Source organism: Tupaia chinensis, unplaced genomic scaffold (assembly GCF_000334495.1).
Source record: "Tupaia chinensis unplaced genomic scaffold, TupChi_1.0 Scaffold000600_1, whole genome shotgun sequence".
NCBI lineage: Eukaryota > Metazoa > Chordata > Mammalia > Scandentia > Tupaiidae > Tupaia > Tupaia belangeri.
In genome coordinates this window covers 6,496,878-6,503,103 of record NW_006160117.1, presented here as the reverse complement: position 1 = coordinate 6,503,103, position 6,226 = coordinate 6,496,878, and the positions used below count along the sequence as shown (strand labels likewise).

At 38.4% G+C, this 6,226-nt stretch overlaps 1 pseudogene; it reads left to right on the top strand.

The window, feature by feature from the left end:
• The first annotated feature begins 930 nt into the window (after positions 1–930).
• LOC102468793 (protein FAM92A-like) overlaps positions 931–6,226 on the top strand; it is an 80,143-nt pseudogene continuing 74,847 nt past the window's right edge.

Sequence of the window (6,226 nt, the reverse complement as noted above, 5' to 3'; positions counted from 1 at the left end):
TTTTCTACTCCAGGGAGAGTCAACTCATTAATCTGTTTACTTTTACATTTATTTGTGTATCTTTCCCCCTACAGAACATAAGTTTTGATTTATTACTATGTTTCCCCACATCTCAAACATGACTTGCACATAGTTGTCACCCAACTAATATTTGTTAAATGAATAAATTTGGTTCATGGTGGATATTGCATCTTGTACTTAAAGTGAAAGATCATCAGTATGAAAACCAGATCTATTAATTCTGCCTAGATGCAAGCAGAAGATGATGTAATGGCTACGTTGCTGGATTCCCATGTAGCCAACTATAGTTTGAGTCCTGGACCTAACAACTTGAAACTCAAGTCGGGCAAGTGTGCATGTGTGACCAAGATCCCAAGAGGAGAATGGGGGAGAAGGGTTTGTGGCAAGACCATCCCCCCAGAGGGTGATTTTTTGCTTTCTGTCTCTCTGTCTCCCTTGTTTCTGGAAAATGCACATGCCCTATAACAAAAATATCTCTACAAAATAATAATAATAATGACAATTATGTCTAGAAAAAAAGTGCTCTTAGGACTTTTTCCTCAAGGGGTACATGAATGGAATAAATAGCTTAGTGTATTATAGCAGGCAAAGGAGTAGAATAAAATGTGTGTTCTAATAAAATATTATCATGAATATTTTTCTTTGCTTACTGAGAAATAATTTGTTACAGAGGAGACTGGTTCATTTTTGCCAAGCATTTATTTGATGCTTTTTTTTTGCTTTCTGTTTTGTTTTGATATGGGGGTTGGAGCACTGGGTATGAAGCATATGGAGGGAAGACACACATGTGGGTGCACACACAGAGGAGGTAGGCTGTATTCTCTGTTGGTTTATTATATTGCTGGCAAGACCTACAAGATAGCTAGGGAACAAGTAACAAAGCTACTTACTAAGTAAGAACTTGGCAAAATGGTACAAACAGGAATAAGATTATCAATGAGTACAAGTGTGGTAAGTGTGGAAAAGGAGACATGCTAGGAGGTACTGCGCTCTCTCTCTCTCTCTCTCTCTCTCACTCGGTCTCTCTCCGGTCAAATTAAAATAAATAAAGTTAAATAAAATAATTCCTTAAAAAAATTGAAAAACAAGATAGGATTTAGGCAGATGGACGAAAGAGGCATTTCTGCCAGAGAGTGTTTTTTGCACCAGGGAACTAACTATGAGCTGATGGCTGTAACTGGAGCTGGATGAATTTATGAATGGGCAGTATGTTAATTTGTTATTGCCTTCATAACAAATTATCACAGGCTTAGTGGCTTAAAACAACATAAATATATTATCTTACCGTTCAGGATACCAGAAGTCTAAAATCATTCTCACTTGGCTAAAAGCATGGTGTGTAGGGTCGGGTTCCTTCTGGAGGCTCTAGGGAAGGATCAGTTTCCTTTCCCTTTCCAGCTTCTTGGCTCAAGGCTGTGCACCACACTGACCTCTGCTTCTTCCTCATCACATCTACATCTCTCACTCAACCTCCTGCATTCCCTTTTATAAAGATTCTTGTGATTTCAGTGGTCTGCCAGGATAATTGAAGATAATGTCTTCATGTCAAGATCCTTCATTTAGTCACATCTTCAAAATCCCTTCTGCCATGTAAAGTAAAATATTTATAGATATTGGGATTAGGATGTGAATATTTGCTGGGGTGAAGGGAGAGGGACGCATTATTTTGTCTACCACAGAGAATAACAAGATCATCTTTTAAAAAGTGATTTCTTTTGTGAATGAGAGTGAGACATACTCACACACACACACACACACACACACACACACACACACAGAGAGAGAGAGAGAGAGAGCACCCCCCATCAGGGTCCTGACTCCGTAATCCACCCTGCATCTTCAGCCAGCCCCAGATCACAGGCACATACATACCTGGCATACTGAGGGAAGTCTCTGAATGTGAACCCGTAATTTTTGCACATTAGTTAGCCTCACAGAGCATCACATTTTACTGCTATACTAACATCTGGCCTTTGTTTTTGCCTCTTGATTGTCAGAAATTTGCCTCTCCAGCTTCAATTCTCTTTATTCAAGATGAATAACTCTTTATTTGCTTATATATAAATATAATTTGTTCCCCTTTCTTCTTTCTGTCTTCCCATATTGTGTTCTTTGGCTTGTTCATATACATTAATTCATTTCTTTCTTGCTCATTACATTTTTTTTGGAGAGGTTTTTGCTATAGGGCACATGTGATCGCCAGACAGACAGAGAGAGACAGAGAGACAGAAAGTGAGAAATCATCCCCCAGGGGGGATAGCCTCGCCATAATCCCTTCTCCTCCATTCTCTTCTCAGGATCTTGGGCACACACGCACATGCGCCCGGCGTGTGTTTAAGCCACCGGGTCCGGGACTCGAACCGCAGTCAGATACATGGGAGTCCAGCAACATAGCCATTATGCTAACTGCTGGTCTCTCATTCATTTTTAAAAAAATTCTAGAAGTTATATGCACTTTTCATGGAGACAGAGAGAAAGAGAGAAAAAGAGAGAGAGAGAAGGAGGGAGAAAGCACCCCCTCCCCCAATGAGTATGATCATGCTGCAATCCTTTTTATTCTATTTCTCCATCCCATCAGGTTTTGGGGCATGCACACACATGCACCCAGTGTGTTTTCCAAGATGCCAGCTCGGATTTGAATTTGTGGTTGGCCATGTGGGATTTGGCTCCCTGTGCAAGTTGCATAACTGTCGTGTTGTGGAACCATCCCTCTTGCTCATTTTAGTTATCATTTTCTGGACTCTAATTTAATTTGTAAGTTTCTTTCCTTTGAAATATTTTGTTTTTTTATTATAATGGTAGTAAATGTGAATAATGGCAAAGTAGAAAATTGAAGAAAAAAAATCACTTCCAATTCTCTAATTTTTCAATTCCCAAACATTTACAGTTAACATTTCGAATGAATATCTTTCCAGTCATTTCTCCATGTGCTTTTCTGTTTTTAGTTTGCCTAAGTAGTGATCATGTTATCTATGAATACAATATTGTATCTTTTCACTTGTTGGTTTTACTTACACTATAACATAGGTAAAGTTCTAAAACTGGTAGATTTGCATTGTTTTTCTGAATACTCTACTTTTTCTTTATTTCCCATACACTAGTTGATAATGTCTGATATTTTGTTGACATTTTTGTCTTTTGTAGAGCATCAGGCCAATCTACTCAGGAAAGGGTCTATATTTACAATAAAGTCTCTTCTTGAGTTTTAGCTGCTAATTTGGAGTTTGACATGCAATAAATATAATTTAGATTATTTCTATTTTATATTGTACTTGTCCATCCTGAAAACTTCCTGCCAAACTTTTATTTATTCACACTGTAAAACTGACTACAATCAACATATACTTATAGAGCATGAACAATTATATAAAGATAATCTGATACAGTACTGTTTAAAGAATTTATTTATGCAATATAAACTTATAAAGACAGATACAATAAGTATGGAAAGATATGCAGTGACTCTTTATGGTGTGTCAAATAGTTTTCTTTTTTCTTTTCCTTTTCTTTCTTTCTTTCTTTCTTTTTTTTTTTTTTTTTTTTTTTCTTTGCCAGTCCTGTAACATAGTGGTTAAGGGAGCTAAATTAGACATGGCCAACTGTGGCTTGAATCCTGGCTGAAGTGGTTTGAGAAACACCAGGTACATGTGCACACATGACCAAATTTCTGATGGTATAGAGAAATGGATAAGGTATTACAGTATGACCATGTCTCATTAGGAGGTGCTTTCTCCCGCTCTCCTTCTCTCTCTTTCTCTTCCTCTCTCTCTAGCTGGTGCACTCACCCTCTAGTAATGAAAAAATAGCTTTAAAAAGTATTTATTTACTTATTTTGTGCTAGAGAGCACATGTGCTCAGAGACAGAGCGGAGAAAGCACCTTCTATGGTGAATGATCACACCACAATCCCTTTTCCTCCATGTCTTTTCCTGTTTGGATTTTGGGCATGCATGCACATGCACCTAGCAAGTTTCTCAAGCCACTGGGTCTGGGATTCAAACTACATGGTCAACCATTGTGGGATCTGACTACCTTAACCACTAGGCCATGGAGACCACCCCCTCTTATCTATAAAGTTTTCTCACAAGAGATATAGGTAAATTTGGCACCCTTCTGATCCTGTTTGGAAGACTAAATGTAAGTTGTGGATCAGGATATAGTCTGTTAGATTCTAGACCACAGCAATCCTGCATCAAATGAGATAAGAATACTTGTTATCACTCCACATGGACCATTCCCAGTTCAATACAAAAACAAAAGTTGTAGAAACAAAAACAAATATCCTGAAATTCTGGATGTTTCAGAAATAATCTAGGTTTTCTACTCATTTGAAGTCAGATTCCTGGGTGCCCCAGAGTGCACTTGGGTGCTTTGGAGCCCTTGTTGTCAGGCCCTAGCCTGGATATCCAGCCTGGAACACTGGGAAGCTCATCTGAGACAATTGCAAGATGCTGTCACACATGTGGAAAAGCATTTTGGAGAGCTGTGCTAGATCTTTGCTGCTTATGTGCAGATAACTGCCAGAGTGTGAGACAAAGCAGACCTCTTGTTGAATAAAATTAATGTGTATGCCTCTACAGAGGACCCAAATTTAAAGCAGGGCCTGAAAAATGTTGCCAATGAGTTTGCCAACTTCCGAATTATGGGCAAGCAGAGGTCGAAAGACTTGAAGCCAAAGTTGTTGAACCTTTGAAAGCTTATGGAGTCATCGGAAAAATGAAAAGGAATGACCTCAAAGCAAGGCTGACAGCAAGAACTCAAGAAGCTAAGTGGTTAATTCGGAACACGGCAGCGAATCTCATCTGATTGACATCCACCTGTGACATATACACCTGCACAAACAGAATTACAGAGCACTACAATGGATGCTACCCAAACAACTGGTCACCTGGAGGAAACTATTGACAATTTCAAGAAGTACAAAATAAAGGATAGAAAGTCTGTGTTTTCAGACTGTATCAAAATTGAAATGTTATTTCATGGCAAAACTTGAGTGCTCTACACTGTTATATACTGAAATATACAGAAGATCGATAAGGATAAAGATATAGAGCTTTTCTGAAATTCTCTATATCCACCACGTTAGTTATCTCATTTAGATATTGTAAGAACAAATCTAGGGTCACCGTTTCAGAGATCACTGTCAGCTAAATGTGTATTTGAAAAAGGACAATTATCTAGTTGACTAAGAAAGGGTCAGGGAGCAGAAGATGAGAATGAAGATGAAGTCACTTATTACAAAAGAAGGAAATTAGTTTTCTTAAGTAAACATCATATTTCCATTTTCTTCGTAAGTTTCCTCTCTTCTTAAGGGACTGGACATTGAAGATTACTAAGTTGTAAAAACTTTATGCTCACTTGATACATTAAACTGCAGAACAAAATCCTACTCAAAGTGGAAAAATAAAGAAAGGAAACTTATGCTGACCAAAAGTGAAAGTTATAAAAAATATTACTACAGTCATTTCTTACTTTCTTCTTTCTTTTTTTCACTTGCCAGAAGGCACGTGTTTTTAAAGTTTCCAGATCAGAGACTCAAACCATGCACACAGCCATGGGAAATCCAGCTCCTATAAACACCAGGCCACAGGTTGGCCCACAGTCATTTCAATATCCTACCTAATGATTTGTGATCTTTTTATTAGTTCCATTTATTTTATTTATTTATTTATTTTTTGGAGAGATTTTCACTGTAGGGTGCGTGCGCTCGCCAGCCAGCCAGAGAGAGACAGAGAGACAGAAAGCGAGAAATCACCCCCCAGGGGGGATGGTCACGCCGCAATCCCTTCTCCTCCATTCTCCTCTCGGGATCTTGGGCACGCACGCACACGCGCCCGGCGTGAGTTTTAAGCCACCGGGTCCGGGACGTGAACCGCAGTCGACTACGTGGGAGTCCAGCGACATAGCCATTACGCTAACTGCTGGTTCCCAAGTTCCATTTATTTTTTTAAAAAAAGAGTATGTATTTTGAAGTATTTCATAGTAATGTACTGTATACCTAATTGAACTTGCAATAGTTAAGTAGAAGAAACAAAAAAGTGAACTGTTCTACTTAGCTTCTTTCAGTTTGAGATTTTATGCTCTCATCACCAGAAAAGGCCCCTATACAGTTGTTTTAATTACATCCAAATTCTGTTTCATTAATCCTTAAGTAAAAAGTTTTTTTTTCTTTTTTACCTTTACGAAAGCCTTCTGCTTCATCATTT